Below are 18,205 nucleotides of genomic sequence, written 5' to 3'. Positions count from 1 at the left end.
ATCATTAACACAAAATTTAAAAAGTGGGGTAAAGGACTAATACATATGCGGCAACAATATTTAATTTCCCGTAACTTTTTACCAATTGCGCGTAAATCAAAATTAACGTCACCATTGTTCTTCTGATTAAATTTGCGCCTTAAACCTTAAACCATGTATCACATGACCCTATTCCTATTTTAAAAACTTAACCTTAATTCAAAATGGCGGATTTCCAGATGGCCGCCGTCAAGTATACCCTTACTATATGACTTTCCCCTAGTCCTAATATGTACCCATATATTTGTTATTCACCTTTTGTCGTTACAAGAGGTCTTACAGAGCTTTTACCTCCAACTGTATGAAGACTATTCTGTACTTCCATGTGATGTTCTGGTAGCTGTATCTCCTAAACCCCTGGAGCTTCGCACCTACAACTTCACTATAATACTGACCACATTTAGTACTACTTTCTCATATGTGTCTCAGTCAGCAACTCGATTCACCCAAACGTAAGGTTTACTTGTGAGAAAGTTTCTGCAAGCTACTATGAGTGGCGCTAGTGTTCCGCTATTATAAAATTCGAGAAGATAGAACTTTCTATGTTAAAATTAATTTTAATCGTTTGTAGGTCAGACCGATAGCAGCGCCATTATTGCGAGGATCCACCGTTTCCAATGGTTAGATGGCTGAGAAAGCAAGCACACTGATCCATCTGCTGATTTAACTATAAAATATTAACAAAATAAAAAAAAAATATTGCAAAAGTTCTAACTTATCTAAATTATAATACCTAGTTATATCATAAATACTGTCACAAGTTTGAATGTGAATAACACAGAGAGTATTAACACCAAGGCAATGTATTTTGGTCATGTTTTGCATTGATATGTTGTACAACTGAGGCACGAATCAATTTTCGAAATGTCCCCCATTATGATACGGTAAATAACATATTGGGTGTTTGAATTAATTCTCGTTGTTGACGAAGGGAGGGAAGTAGTTGTGCTAGTGGAGCATAGCGGACAGGGCCACAAGACGTATTTAACAGTACAACATTAGACTTTCAGATTTGTGTGAGACTTTCGAATGGAATGAAAACAATATACCAAAGTCCCAAAAGTTCTGTACAATAAAAGGGAAAAAAAATGAAACACGAATATCAGAAACAAAGGCAAACCTTTATTGAGCAAAGTACAGGCCATCATGTTCGATGACTTCACCCATCTTTGAGACAACAATTCAGATGGTGTTCCCAGGCGGCAGGTTTAGAATGGAAAAACTCGCGACAGGCGTTAAAAACCCTTATCAGTAGTTTTATCTGTGCAACCGGGAATGTAAGTCACGGCGGAATTTTGTCTACACAGGTTGTGAGAAGTGCTGGTTGAGTTCTTCCGTCATTTGCACTGAAGTCGAACGACGGTTCTGAGTGACAACCTGCTTCAATGCTCGGCGAGACCTGTCAGTGACGGTTTCTTTTGGACTATTGTTTGTCTTCACCAATGTATTTTGCCATGAGTTTCGAAGACCGTCATTACCTTGACACTGTCCCTTGCGATACACCCAAACATTTGCACTTTCATTACGCACGCACCACATAACTCAGCACCAACAATTTACCGTTTGGGAATCAGATGTTGCGCTGCTCAGTTCATTAAACACTGTCGTTCTCTTGCTCCTTACGTAAGAGAGAGAGAAAGAGAGATCCTTATCAATTTAGTGGAAATACCTTAAGTTGAATAGTCAGATGTGTGTTTTGGCAATGTCAGGTGTCCACATCAGCGCCAAGCTTTTCGTTGAGTTGAGCTGATTTTGAGTTTAACGTCCCTTTTAGCAGCGAGGCTATATGAGACGTGATCTACTGATTAACGTGGAATCCGAACCACACGAGCTCCCGCCGGGAATCGAACCCAGGTCTCCCACGCCAAAGGCGCGTATGCTAACCGCTTAGCCACGGAAGAGCTGGCCAGGCTTTTCGTGGTGATTTGTTATGGAAAATTCTGTACTACATAAGGAACAATATATATATTTATTCAAAGATAACTATCTGATAAGTATGACTCTATTTTGAGTAACAAAAATGTTTCTCTAAAGTGTGTTACTTCTGACAACTCTAACATTGACGAAAGGAGTAAAGGTTATACTTGTAGGTACACAGTGTATATATAAAAACTTAAAAAAAAAGATTTAAATTATTTTTTATTAAAATGAGAAATAATTAAATTAATAGCGAATAGACATATAAAAATATTTTCCTTTTAAAAACAGTTACAAAATACAAATTGATTTCAATTTATTTGTCAAAAAAAAAAAATACTATTACGACATGGTAATATGCACTAATATATGCCAATGTAAATACAGCTATTACAGTCACTACACGTCAGTATGAATGCAAAATATTACAACTATTCAAGCATATGGATAAACAACACATTTATGCAGAATATTTGAAAGACATTTCAGTGATGATTTCTCACTTTCCTCAGTGCGAATCCTTTATATGTAATAATTTACGTTGCTTACTCATTAACTCTACTTCAGAAATGAGGATTGTAATACATAAACTACTTCTCTGCAGAAATATTCATTTACAAATTTCATTCATAAGTTAAAATAACACAGGTTACAAACAAGGAATATTACGAGCGTTATCCTAGTCACCATGTGCTAAACTGACAAAAATCGGCGAGGTTCAGTAATAGAAACAAAGCTATTAGCAAATACTTTAAAATTCACCTAATTTTACTTAACAAGAGTATAACCGGCACAAACTTTCCTCGAAGTGGAGTTTCTTACTGTTAAGTACATGTTTCTGCTTTTCAAGAGTTCATTCACCGTTTTTACTGCTGCTTTCACATTGAATATTGCGATTTCAAATTCTTTAAATCTGAGATCTCTTGGTACTTGTTTAGGTCAATGTCCACCAAATTTTAATACAAAATGTTTTCTAAGACCGTTTCATGTATTGTTATGTCTGACGTATTTATTATTATTATTATTATTATTGCAATGTAAGAAGTACCTGAAACGTGCCAAATGTATGGAAACAGTGTTACTAAGAGAAACAACTGGCTAGCAAACAAGGAAATAACGTTATGACTACTTATACCGCATTCACAAAATTACTTTATCTGTACGCATATGATGTTTATAGACATATAACTTGAGATACGATCTCATCTATCGCAGTTGGAAGGCTTTTAAGCAAAGAGTTCAAGTGGCATGGGTCTAATTCCTGATGGGGTTTTGCAATAAATATTTCCTTTCGCTTTTTCTCTTTCTTTCTTCGATAATGAATTCTTGCACCGTCACTCACCAATATTAATAATCTGAATGATTCGTCTGTTCTTTAACATCAGAATAACAAACCATTTACTGTTTTAAAGATTCTTATTCACAGTAAAGCTTTTGCGCAGCTAAAGTTTGTGGTGCGGGTTAAAAGTCTTGTCTGGTCACCTATTGTATTCTTAAGTCAAATATTACGGTACCAGTGTTCACAAACAGTGATAAAATTTAATACTCCTTTCTCTCTTGTAACAAAATATCCATATAAATTAAAAGAGTTCTTTTACAAATTCGTTTGGTTATATTTCAAAACTTAAATATATAAACCGAACAATAAGCTAGAACTAATATGGGATGAAAATAAATGTTAGGAAGGTAAAAGCCATGATGATTGGAACGAAGGGGTCGGTGTCAAGTACAGTACGAGGGGAGAAAATACAACAAGTGACTACTTTTCGATACCTTGGTAGTATTATTAGGATGATATGAAGTGTGAATGTGAAATAAAAGTAAGGATATGAATGGTGAAAGAAGCCTTTAGGAGGAACAAAATACTATTTTGTGGGGTTTTGAATAAAGAGTTAAGAAAAAGACTCATAAAATGCCTTGTGTGGAATATCGTGCTGTATGGGTAAGAAACATGGACATTCCACAAAAATGATGAAAAACGACTGGAAGCTTTCGAAATGTGGGTGCAGAGAAAAACGGAGAGAATTAGCTAGGTCGAACGGAAAACGAATGAGACGGTGTTAGAAATGGTGGGATAGAAAAGAACAATTTTAAATATTATTAAGAAGAGAAAGAGAAACTGGTTGTGGCATTGGCTAAAAAGAAACTGTATCATGAAGGACGTGCTAGAGAGTATGGTAACAGGAAAGAGAGGGAGGGGGCGAAGACGACAATTAATGGACGATTTTAAAACGGAGAAATCGTACGTGAAGACAAAGAGTTGGCGGAAGACCATGGAGCACGGAAGCTTCTCAGTTGCAGCAAGTGACTTGCCAGTAATGGCAGAATATCCATCATGATGATGATGAATAGTGCCTCAGAATTGTATATGGTAACTCGTAAGTAATACCGGAAAGCAATACACATTTACTTCATCTCATTTCCCCCTTTACAATATTTTTCACATTTAGCATTTTTAAAGGAAATTAAAACAATATTGGTATAATAGACATACGAAATGGGAACATTCATAACGCCCCGCAGGCATTTTCTGCAGGCTACACGAGGTAAACAATACATGCAAGTGAATGATGATGAAGTTGGTAAATACTGTGTGCTAAAACGAAAGAATTCTGAGAAAACCTACGCAGATGATGATGTTCACCATAAACTCGCATGACCTTGGATCGAACCAAAGGCTCTTCATACCACTGTCTTCGGCTAGCCATCAAAATCCATACTGGAAAGTGAAATCTGTCAGATCTTTACGTATATTCTGTTTTACCGAGAATAAATCGAGACGAACGGATTTAATTCGCTTATAATTTACATAAAAATGCTCATATTGAAATCAAATAAAGTGCAAACGGTAGCGGAAGGATTAAACTTTTACCTGTAATCTGCACCAGCTCAGTTCATTCACCGCCACACCTCCAACTGGGCGCCATTTACGTCCACACATTCGCGTAGGCGGCGCTGGAATCCACTCACACTCCCACTTCGAGGACGGTCCAGGACGCTTCCTGTCTCCAAGAACTTAGCATGCCACTTTCGGATTGCACTCTCAGTCGGTGCCGGCTTTTTGAACTCTTTGGTGAACTTTCGACACACCAGAATTGGTGATTTTAGTTCTGCGTACCACAGAACACATTGCCCTCCCTCTCCCTCTCTCAACGTATTCAGAGTTGCCGCTTATCTAACAGTGTTGCCAACTAAAAATTTAATCCTTCCGCTACCGTTTGCACTTTATTTGATTTCATTATGAGCATTTTTATGAAAATTATAAGCAAATTAAATCCGTCCAGACTTTATGAAAACCCTGTAAGTACTACAGTATTATCTATATAGCATTAATATACGCAAATATACATATTAAGAGAAAATGAGAAGTATGTGACCTTCTCGTTTCATTGCTTCTGAACTACAGTTTAACTCTACAATTCAGACATTAAAATATGTTTAATAATCAAAAAAGGAAAAAATATAAATTTAGAAATAATTTCATTGGATCTGACGATGCAACAAATTCATTTCATATATATTTACTAACTAATATGCTGAATATTTATATTTAACTATAAATAATTAATATTCGAAAAAGGAAGAATTTTAATTGGCATTATTTGTCATCATAAACATACATTTTCATTACCATCTACTGACATTTTAGAATTAGTTTCTCCATAAAACTGACACACTATTATCATGACAAATTCAGTGAAATTATCCGAGAGATTAAAATAGTTTATATATTGTACGTGGGTTGCAATACCTTTTTCTTCATCCCATTCTGCGTAGTCCGATGGAATGTTCTCACAGAGCAAACAGTCGTTTTTTTCTTTTTATTATTATTGTTATTTAAACGAGATATTTGATATGTTACGAATAAAGGTTACAAAACTGAAATTATTTTTTTTGTATATTTATGTATAATTCTTTTGGATGGTCACTTTCCTTGTCTCAAGAATGTATAAAAAGGCTCAGTTGAGAGTCTAGGGCGTTCTTCTGCGAAGGTAGATTAAGTGAGCAGGCCTCAAAAGATTTCGAATTTAGGTTTATCCTTGACTACCCGGTATTACAAGCTAGAGAGACCTTGTCAAAGGTTTTGCGGAAAGACTTAATGGGCCATAGGAGATTATAAATCAAACATCTAAGAACTCCTTCGAACAGGACATCTGTGTCAGTTGGAAAATTACTGAAGTCAACGCTAATCCTAGGGGACCCTTCGTTTGACAGGGTGCAGCTTACCGAGCAACAGGTACGATCACAGTCTAACAGCAAAGACGTCATCTCGCGAGTTCTATATTAGCTTAGACTGAAGAAGTAGTTGTGTGGCATAGATAAGAAAAGTAACAGAGCTGCATTCCAAATGCTGACAGCCAGGGGATGATGCCACAGATATCCATCATACTGAAATATAGTATTCTAGATACATAATGATAAAGACTTTTTATTTTTATTTTATTTTTTTATTTTTATTTTATTTTATTTTCATTTATTTATTTATTTTTTTTTTTTTACAGAAACACATTGTTGGGCTGACTTGGGCTGTTTGAAAGTTCGAGGTCCATTTTGTCACAAGTTTTGGCGCCCAAAATTGTAAACGGGTATTTCTCAGGAACTATAAAAGACCTTTCAGTCGGGTTTTGTGTATTTGAAAGGTAATGGAAAGGCCGTGCAAATGCATATATAACGAACGTCATATGCAGGCTTGGGATGTGCTATTAATGAAAATACAACAAAATTGCTCCCTTTTGGATCCCCAAAATCTCGAAAAGGACACCCTCAAAAACTATGTAATTTGCAGAACAGTTGCACATCTATCAATTACAGAAGGTGTATATTTCTGGTTTCAGTTTTACAAACTATTTCCGTAAGGACATTTACAAGCTGAAAACATAAACAGAATCGCAATTGGTCAGCAGACAAATGTGATTGCAACAGGTGTGTTAATGGGTAAACAATATACAAAATGTAAATTCAAACCAAACAAAACGTAAACAGCAGCACTATGTAGATAATAAAAACCCATTACGAAAAAAAAAAAAAATCATAGATGCTTATGTAACATGCTGGTTGATGCAAAATTAATTGTGGTTTTTCCCATTGCAAACTTTGAGACGTATGTAGGAATAAAATGTCCGCATTCACATTCATGTAATACAACGTTGTTCAGAGCGCATTTCGCTCTACAGTTGCAAAGTAACTGTTTTTTCTTTGTGTCTTTAAGGCTCTCCAACTAATGATGGACAGAAGGAAAATTCGAGCGATGTTATTGTATGAGTTCAAACTGGGACGAAAAACAACAGAAAATGCTGGCAATATCAATCATGCTTTTGGCCAGGGGACTGTCAGTAAACGTACAGTTTAACATTGGTTCCAAACATTTTGCCAAAGAGACGAGAGCCTTGAAGATAAGGAGGACCGCAGACGTTCTGCTGCGATTGATGACAACCAACTGAGGACCATTATTGAAGCGGACCCAAGCAAAACAACGCGAGAGGTTGCAAAAGAACTACACGTTGTCCATTCAACAGTTGTTCGACATTTGCACTTAATGGGAAAAACAAAATAGCTCGACAAATGGATGCCTCATGAGCTGAACGAAAACGAAATCCGACACGAAGTGTGCTCCGCGCTTCTTATTCGCAACAAAACATCCATTTCTTGATCGCATTGTGACCTGCGACAAAAATGGATGTTATACGACAACCGACAGCGTTCCGCGCAGTGATTGGACAAAAATGAAATATCAAAATACTTTCCCAAACCTAAGCTGCATCCACAGAAGGTTTTGGTTACTGTTTGGAAGGTTTCGCCACATTCTCTAAAACTTCTTGAATGCTGGCGAAATCATCACATCAGCTAGGTATTGCCAAGAACTCGACAGAATGCACCAAAAACTGCAACAGTTACGCCCAGCATTGGTCAATCGCAAAGGACCAATTATGGTGCATGACAATGCCAGACCACATGTCTTACAAATGACTGTACAGAAAATGAACAAATTGGGATATGAAACTCTACCGCGCCCAGTGTACTCCCCAGACCTCTCACCAACCGACTACCACCTCGACCACATTCTGCAACAGGTCGTCTTCGATACCCAAGCAGTAGCTAAAACGGCCTTCGAAGAACTCATTGCTTCTAAATAGTGTTGTAAATAGAAAAAAAACCGTTCGTTTTTTTCAGAAATGTACGTTTTTTTTAGAAAAAAAACATTGCCTCTCGTTTTTTTTTCTAAATTTCGTTTTTTTTCAAATAGTCATTTGTAATGTATCTTACGTCATTTAAGTCTGAAGTATTTTTATGTAGGTGTAATTACCATAAAATGCAACATAAATTAAACACTAGATACTGATACGGTACACATATTTTACAATTTATATGAGTAGCGTACCTACTAATAATCCGTGTTTCTGTACTGTTTCACCAATATCTACGAAGAAATAAAAGTATAAATGAACATTTGTTTGTTTGTTTGTTTGTTTTTTTTTTCGTGAAAGTAGGCCTTTAATAAGTACGAAAGTAATATCACGAACAGTATAAAATGCAAATAACTTGTCTAAAGGTAAAAACTAATACTAATTTGCCTACTAATATTTTCTGAATATCATATAAATAATTTGTCGACTAGATATATGATATGCATTGCTGGCTCTACCATATGTGCAACACGTGCATTTGCACTGGGGGGCAATATCTGTCATAAGTGTTTTATTTAAAATAAATATTTCTTGTTGGAGATAGACTTCATGATCATGGTAGCTAAATTTACTAAGCCAGGGGGGATATGACGCAAATTGCGTCATTGAAATATTTGGGGGGGTTAAAAATCTATATAAATATGCTTGAGGGTGTGTAAAAATTAATCGAAAAGATTTTTTTTTCATGGAAGAACACCTACGGATAGACAATTGAGGGGGGTGCGTCATGCACATGAGGGGGTGGGCACCACTGACTAAGCTGACCTTCTATTTGAATACTACATTCATAAATTATGTTTAGGTCGCATTAGTTTAAGTAACATGATCAGTGCTAAAGCAAATGGTAAAATAAATCCCAGAATAAATTGCTTGATTGTTGTCAAATGCAGGAACTCAATTCTCGAATGCCTGTCCCCTTTGGTTAGTTATCAAAGTTCTGATATGAAAGCTTCTCTTGTCTTTGTCGCAAATAAGATTGTTATCATGGAAGGTGGAAACAATTTAAAAAAAAAAATAACAGATGTAGAAGGAAAATCAAGAAATAAAGGTAAAAGAGCTAGTTGCACTATAATTGCAAACTGATATGTTGAGATTGAAACTCGATATTGAATTCTATAAAAAGGATTACCATCTTTCAGATGTATTTGCTTTATCTTTCACTAACATAATAGATTAATTTTTAAAGAAAAAAACAGACACAACAATATTGTATTTGTAGTAAGTATTTAAGCCTTTCTGAGTGCGAGTGTAGTTTCCCTCCCTTTCGTTGTTCATGCTGGAGTAGCATACTTAAAATCGTGACTTTTAAGATTTGTTCTTTCTGGAGAAAGATTTAGGCGGCAAATTACGTCATTGCGCGGGCGACAAATTGCCTGGGGTCGGCCCGATGATATGTACATGCATGTCCACAATGATTGTCGCATATCTATAACTGTCTTCTTGTAAGAATATAATTTGATAATGATTTTGCAGGGTACTTTTAATATTACGTGTATAATCGGAAAATGTATATTTGTTGTAAATTTCAAAGGAAAAGAATTATAAATACGAAAATGAGAAAGAGTAAAAGAAACTGTTGCTAAATGGAAAGAAAGTTTTATTTTTGTTTTATTGTTCTTATTTACTGCTGTTTTGACATGAAATTTGCCACATACATGTCTTTGCCGATTATACACATACTAATATTATAACAAATACCAGGCGGATTCGTTATCAAATTATATTCCTACAACAACATATTTATAGACATACAACAATAATCTTGGACATGAGTGTACATACAAGACATGAATATAGGATGACATAATTTGAAGTAATGCAGGGTGTTTCAAAATGAATATTAGGGTTTTGAAACTTTGTAGTATCTATTACAATTAACTTACAATTATAAGTATTATCAAATAAAAGAGCAACTCAAACAGTTTTGTACACACGCATGCCATGCATTGTTTTCTCTGTCTGCCGTTAGAAAGAGCAAGTAGCAAAGATGGAGACTAGAGACCAGAAAGCTTTGTGTGTTTTAACTTTGCAAAGACTGAATCTGTAGTTACAGTGCAACCGTCTGTGTGAATTGAATGTTTTGTGCCATATGGCGGAAAGTTTATGGACCTTTCTCACCTATTGACTCTGTGTGTGCCATGTGACGAATGAAGCTCACATCGAACACTTGAAGCAAAAACTGTTTCAGGTGTTCTTTTATTTGATGTATTGTTTATAATTGTGCGTAAAATGTAATAAGTACTGCGAAGACTTAATTCCTCGATATTCATTTTGAAACACCCTGCATTTCTCAGCATCAGTATTGGAACTAAGATGTAAAAAGGAGAGATTGTGATTGTTTACAACAACGATATTATTATTAGTCAAGACTATAATTAATACAACAACACAAGTTAGTAGTCAAAAAATGTATTTAAATGTACACTCGTAACCCTTTCGGACCCAGGTGGCCAAAGTGGCACATACGGATATGTCAATTTTTTAATCCGCTCCTGTATGGTCACAAATTAAGATATCGATATATATATATATATATATATTTCTTGCCAAATATGGTTGGTCCATAGTTTATCATTTTAGTTTCTTTTTCTTCTGTGTGTCGAATTTCCCTCTCAAATTTCACCCCAGTCAAAAATTCGAGAATTTTCGAATTTTCTTTATTACTTTTCCCCTGTAGCTTCATTCGTTGTAGAGAGACCTCCTTAAGACTTGTCAGGTAGATACGTCCGATGGATACCTAATTGTTGACATCAATTGGATGGGCTTGCGCGCAGTGTTGCCAACTACGGAAATTAAAATCTCCTTAAATTTGGGCAAAAAATTCGAAATTTTTGTTATAAACCGTACCTATACGTCGGAATGCAAGTCAACTTACGTCAGTCGAACATTTGTTCTTACTGAACAAACTCGCGTACATATCGTTACAGTGGGGTAATTAGGGGAAGCACGAAAAATTCAGATTAAGGTTCTAACTCTTGATTTTCCCCTACTTTTCTCTTCATCGAAATATATTTTTGGTAATTAAAAGCATTGTTTCTTAAATATCGCCATGATACTTGTAGGATATATTAGTAATGTACCAGTGTTTATTTTAAGATAGTTTTCGTCTGTCTGTTAGCAGTGTTGCCACCTACGGAAAATTTTAATTCAATATGTTAGGGGAAAGTTACGTGTTTTGTCTATTATATCCCTCTTGTTGGCTACATAGGAACAAAAGTGCCAGTATCTGAAAGTCTTGTCTTTACCCTTCACAACGCACTATAGAAAGTTTCAAATGGATAGTTAGGGGAAGTACAGTTAAGGTTTACAGTAGATCTTGTTCTCTAAGTGGAAAGATAACTGTGATTTTTTTTAGGTAGACTGAAATATTTTTTAATGACCTGCTTACTTTATTAGATATTGTCACAATACTTGAGGGTATATTATAGGGATACCAAAGCTTCTTTTAAGATAGTTTGTGTGTGTCTGCTAGCACTGTTGCCAGCTACAGAAAATTTTAATTTCCGATTTTAGGGAGAAATCTTGTGAAAAAATCCCTTTTTGTCTCTATTATTTCCCTCTTGTTGGCTACATTCGAACAAACGTACCACTGTCTGAAAGCCTCGTCCTTGGCCTACACAGCACACCATAAAAAGTTTCGGTAGAATAATTAGGGGAAGTACAGTTAACGCTTATAATAAACTATGTTCTGTAAATGTTAAGAAAATTGTGAATTTCTGAGGTAGAATGAGATTTTTTAAAAAAAAATCATGCTTACTTTGTTAGATATCGCCATGATACTTGTAGGAAGTATTCTTGGGGTACGAAGGTTTACTTTCAGATACTTTACGTCTGTTTTATGACAGTGTTTCCAGCCAAAACAATTAATTCCTGATTTTAAGTAAAAAAAATTGGCAAATTTCCCTTTCCCCTCTATTATTTCCCTCTTGCTCGCTACGTTGCAACAAATGTACCACTACCTGAAAGCCTTCTCTTTAGCCTACAGAACGCACCATAAAAAGTTTCAATAGGATAATTAGAGAAGCTGTAGCCCCGGCATATTTGTTGGTTTTTGCTTCTGAGGCATAAAAAGTGTCAACATTTCATGTGTATGGAAACAGAGAATTTTTTCTTTCTCTCTTTGAATGGAAGCCAGCGACTTTAGATTTTCACTGTACCTTGTCAACGCACCGAAGAATTTTTTTTAGGTGACCTAGACCGATATGGCATCAGTGGTGCTAGATACAAAAATCTTGAAATTCGGTTCGGGATTTTTTGTAAATTTTCACCCCTACATTTCCCTCAGTAATTTCCCACCCGCTCGCAACACTGCAATGTAATGTATACCAAAAAATAGCCACATTCCTTTTCTAAAAAACAAGGTCTTAACCATATCAATAGGGTAAGTGGTTTTTGAGCAATAAGTCACTAATTGACAAAGTAGGAAAACGCCAAAACTGATCTGGGTCCGAATGGAATAATCACACGATTTTGCTCGTATAGGTACAAGGAAACAAACGATTTGTAATTTACGAGGGCTTCGATTCAAGTTCTATTGATTATTTCAATAATCTTCAAGATAAATCAATAAATAATAGCTGCCAGAAAAAAAAACAGACATTTGAAAAAAAACATGAAAAAGAACGATGTTTTTTATTGAAAAAAAACTTCACAGAAAAAAAACCGTTTTTTTACAACACTACTTCTAAAACTCCAGGTTTCTATGCTGCTGGAATATATTCATTTGTTTCTTGTTTGTAAAAATGCATAGATTGTAATAGTTTTTATTTTGATTAATATATTTTATTCTAAGCTGAGAGAGACTGATTTATTGTTGATACTCCAAACCCGCAATTACCTTTACATCAACCTATATAAGGCATATTAACAGAATCCATTATTTCTTTTCATTTCAGATTGCTGGTAACTGCGTCTGTGGGTCAGTTGTAAGTTGTTAAAAAGATGTTTACAGGTGGAAAAACAGTGTTTTTTGAGGAAAGAAGAAAGTGTTCTGGCTTCGAAGACGTATAAAAATTGTGTGTATCAATGCAAGACCCGGAAGTTCAGACAACTGGAACAGATGGCAGCGTTGGTGAGAATGTATTTGAAACGTGAGGACATTAATGATGATACTTTAATTTGTTTTAACTGTTACCGTCGATACTCGGACATGTATTCTATGCGGATTGATGTCATCGTTCAGGAAACTGGAATATGTGCAGAATCGTCGGAAAGTGCAGTGAGTAAAGAAGAAAGAGGTAATATGGGAAGAGAATTTCGAGTGTTGGGTGATGATAAACTGTACAGTGATAATCAGGAAGAGATAGATATATTGAATGCAACAATATCTAACCTTGTAATGAATATGAGTTCTTTGAAAATACCACGTCTTGTGAGGCAGAAAGAAGGACAGTCTACGTAAGTCGGAAACGACAGCAGTTGGCAACAGAATCTGCGACTACCATAAGTGCGAATTTAGCGAAACTCTATGATATCAATATTATGCCAACTAGAGCCAATGATTCGTTATGTGGGCAATGTGCAGAATGGTTACAGACTATCACAGACTCCTTTGGTGCATGCAAGTCGTATCATGACAAAATGCGGCTACTGACATTTGTCCCAACACGAATATCAAAGAAGCATGTAACAACAACAATAACATAACAGACAAATCACGGCAAATAAAAAGAATGTATCACACACCAGATCCTTACCAACGACACCCACTCCCATCTTCAAGTATTGATTTGGCAAGAAGCTACTTCCTGAGTGATAATGTCGATTGTTCTGTTCGAAGTCCCAATGGAAAAGATGTAATTTCAATCCGTGAAAATGGTGTGGAAATTCCGAAACAAAATGTTCTCTCTCTCAGACTGTAAAACGAAGTGTATAGCAAATTTCGCGAAGACCACCCCGATGTTAAAATAGGTCGTTCCAAGTTTTATTCCCTACGGCCCAGATGGGTTATTCCCAATCCTACACGGAACTTGTGTGTCTGCATAAACTGTGCCAATCTCGATCTTTCTTCCATAGCAGTGACAACCTCCATAGCAGTTATCAACCAATGTTCGTGACGTAATGCAATATTTACGAGGGTCATTCAGAAAGTAAAGAACGATTGCGTATCCTGCCAGAAACCGACTTCCCACCATTGTGATCGACTGCGCGGCAGTTAGCTCCTTCCTCCACCTCAGTTTGAGCCGAGTCTGAATACTGTGCGGTCACGCTACTTGTTTTTGCAGCGATTCAAAATGCCAGAGCCAATCGAAAATCCCGCCAAATATTAAGTACGGAGTTCATGGCAAGAGGAGCAACAATAAACTCAGAAGCCTATTATGAAACTCTCCAACGACTTCGACGCGTCATCCAAAACAAGAGACGTGGAATGCTGTCGACAAAAGTTTTGTTGCTCTATGACAATGCCCAGCTTCATGCATCAGCATGAACACAGCAGGAACTTCGTCTAAAGTGGGACATCTTTGGACATCATGCTTACCGTCCTGACTTGGCACCAAGTGGTTTTCACTTATTCCCGAAAATTAAGGAATTTTTGGGAGAAAAACAGTTACCAAGCGATGATAAACTCAAGCAAGTAGTGACAGTCTGGCTCAAATCTTTGGCGGCAGATGAGTATGACATCAGCATTGAAAAACTGGTCCCACGCTATAACAAATGTTTTAACAACTATAGCGATTACGTACAAAAGTAGAGTAAGGTCATGTTGCTTAGTAAACAAAGTTTTGTGCTGATATCTTTTATTTTCATTTAACCATGCAAAAATGTTCTTTACTTTCTGAATGACCCTCGTACAAAGGCTTGTAGTGTGTTCTCCACTAACAGAGTCCTGTTGTCTTGGTGAAGGTGGCGAATGTCCTAGGAGTGCTAGAATCATGTTAGAGTCTTTGAGATTACATGATGAAGAGGACAGTGAAGACATATCGTTTGCAATCTGGGAGAATGGGGACCTAATTAAAAAGACAGTTCCAGTAGGTCTGTTCATTCGCAACATTTCTAAATGGACAGTCAAAACTATTCCACACTTGCATGTGGAAAATATTCAAAGGAAAGCAGTGGCAGAAGAAAAAATCAGAGCAAAAGGAGACAGTCAGTACGTAGTGCTTCAAGTTGATTTCGCTGAAAACTGGGCAGTTCTGTTACAAATTGAGATTCAAAACTACCACTGGAAAAACGACCAGGTGTCTATATTCACAGCAGTAGCATATAAGGAAGATTGTACAAAAAATTTTGCTACTGTCAACGATGACAGCATTCATGACTCAGTGCATGCTCTTCTGGCTATTAAGAAAATCATTACTTGTATTACTGAGAATGGAGATGCAATTACAGCACTAACGGTTATATCTGATGGAGCTGCAAGTCACTTTAAAAATCGTTATGAACTGCATGAACTTGAAACATTCAATATCCCAGTCAGGAAATGCATTTTCACAGCCACTGGGCATGGCAAATCAGCAAGTGACAGTGCTGGCAGTTCGGTTAAGCATCTTGTTACGCGACATAATTTATCAACCGGGTATATGGAGTGGAATCAGACTGTCGTTCAGACATATACATCAGGTGTTACACCGATTTTACATTCCATCCGCAGAGATTCAAACATTCCGTGATGCAAAACACACACTACGCAGTACATGTTCCGCCAGCTGTGTGAAAATGATTCAAAAAAGCTGTGTGTGGCATGCAGAGGGAACTGGCAATGATGATGTGTTTTCCATTCCAAGAACTGCCAATCATGAGAAACAACAGGTGAATGTTACCATTGGCAACAGAACTCGTGTTATGCAGCACTGACGACATCACGACATAAACATGGGAACGTTTCTGGCTCTAATTTATGACGGCTGCTGGTGGGTTGCAGAAGCAACTGCAATTTGCTTTGAGACAAAGGACCTGCAAAGGGCTATAAATTCTCTGATAACATTCGGCAACACGAACATCAGTGCGTGAAATATTAAACTTGTAAATGTGCTTATGTAAATCACTTGTAAAACTGAAACCAGGAATAAACACCCTTTGTAATTTAGAGATGTGCAACTTGAGGTATTGCTATAACTGTCTTGCAAATTTTTGAGGGTGGCTTTTTCGAGATTTTGGAGGTCGATTTATTATTATTATTATTATTATTATTATTATTATTATTTGTATTTACATTAATATCGCATCCCAAACGCTGCATATGACGTTCGTTGTATATGTATTTGCAAGACCCTTCCATTACCTTTCAAACAGAAAAAAACCGACTGAATTATGTTTCATGATTCCTGAGAAACAGCCGTTTACAATTTTTAGCACCAAAACTTGTGACAAAAATGGACCTCGAATTTTGAAGCAGCTTAAGTCGGTCCAGCATTTTTTTTTTTCCCTGCAAAACAAAAAAATATGTGTCTCATCATTTTGAATCTAGGACACTATATTTCAGTATGATGGGTATCTGTGACATGACCCTGACAGATTTTCTAAAATTTACCTCGATTGAAATGAACAGGGCAACAGTCTATACAATTTGTAAATCGAAGCCTTATCCGAGTTTAGAGCTGGAACTTCTCTTTAGGACAATCCAAAGTAAACACAAGAACAAGACTGAAGAGGTCAAACTGTCCAATGAAAAATACAATGCCTTCCTTGAACTGGATATTAATATGAGACAAATTCTACGCTTCCAAGGATTCTCGTCAGCATTAGAAGAAGTTTTGTTCTGCAACAAAATAGCACGGCAGCTCGCACGAATTTCGCCGGAGTTTTTAAATTTTAACTGTGCTAAATATCAATGAATATTGTATGCGATACAGAGGAATATGATTTCACCAGCCTCCTCACAATTACTGGGAAATCTCTGAAGATGTACTTCTTAGCCAGGACAGAACAACAGGCGGCAATGGATTTAGCCAAGAAAAATGGAGTAGCACAAATTGTTTCGAAGAGACCAGCAACCGAGGAAAAGCATAGGATCTAATAATAATAAAACTCAAATCAGTGTGTGTGCAAATAATTTAAAAGGAAAGAAAGAAAAAAAAAAGACTCGTATAAGAGGCATTGAACTTTTAGTAAGTATAGGGAGGAAATTGAATTTCCATTGGTTTGTATTTATATAAGGTTTTTTTCCTTTTAAAAAAATCAAGTTTGGATGCGAATATTCTGTTTACAGGAAACATTATTATAGACGTACTGGGGGAGGTACTTCTATGGTATTGGTAGAGACGAAACTTTTTCGCAACGATTTTCATATTTTGTAGCATTTATTATCATAATTTTCGCATTTTTTAAAAAAGGAAGCACAGGATTTTTTAAAATAAATGTGGTACTTGTAAACAGTATATTTTTGGTAGTAAGGTGTATCTGATACAAAAATGAGGATATACCTTGATTAGGTACATATTCTAGCTAATGTATTCATTGAAATATAGAGATTAATGCAGAAATTTAAACACTTCCTCTAACCTTATCCTTAGTTAAAAGATAACATGCAGCAAGACATTACCAACGTTTCTTTTAAGTTTGTTCTTCTGTAAGCAACAATCATATTATACTTAGAAAAGAATCTCTCGGTATCAACACTCGAGACTGCCAACCATATTGAACATAACAAGCTGACAGCAAAAGACCTGTGTATAACTTTTAAACTGTTCAACAATGATACAATGTCAACTTCCATAAACAATGTCAAATTCCACAAAGTGACATCACGCCATACAACCTTACAGATTTTATGGAGAACTTAATTTAGCGTCATGCACGTTTCCGGTAAAATGCAACGACTTTTAAGTTAAATAATAGTTATTATTAGTAATAATTCCACTTTTTCGTTTTTATTCGCATCCATCGCAAGTAATGCCGAATTTCGCAAAAAATTCGCGGTAATATAAACGTGATTTCTGGTTCTGAAACGAAAAGTTTGAGGTTTCCTGAAACATGAACGCATTTTTTAACGTTTCGCACACATCCATTAGCGAAAAAGTTTCGTCTCTAGCTATTGGTGGTGCAGAAAACCTCCCCCACCCTTAAAATCTTAAATGAAAATAGAAATCTTTCAGTTTATCGTCCCACGATTATGTCCTTTAGGC

General features: G+C 36.1%; 1 pseudogene; it reads left to right on the top strand.

Moving 5' to 3' along the window:
- The first annotated feature begins 3,868 nt into the window (after positions 1-3,868).
- LOC145689338 (histone-lysine N-methyltransferase SETMAR pseudogene) lies at positions 3,869-9,005 on the top strand (annotated as a pseudogene).
- The last annotated feature ends 9,200 nt before the right edge of the window (positions 9,006-18,205 follow it).

The sequence above is a fragment of the Thermobia domestica genome, chromosome 7, assembly GCF_964235325.1.
Source record: "Thermobia domestica chromosome 7, izTheDome1.hap1.1, whole genome shotgun sequence".
In the NCBI taxonomy this organism is placed as follows: Eukaryota; Metazoa; Arthropoda; class Insecta; order Zygentoma; family Lepismatidae; genus Thermobia; species Thermobia domestica.
Note: the sequence above shows the minus strand (reverse complement) of the source record. Positions and strands in the feature narration are given on the sequence as shown.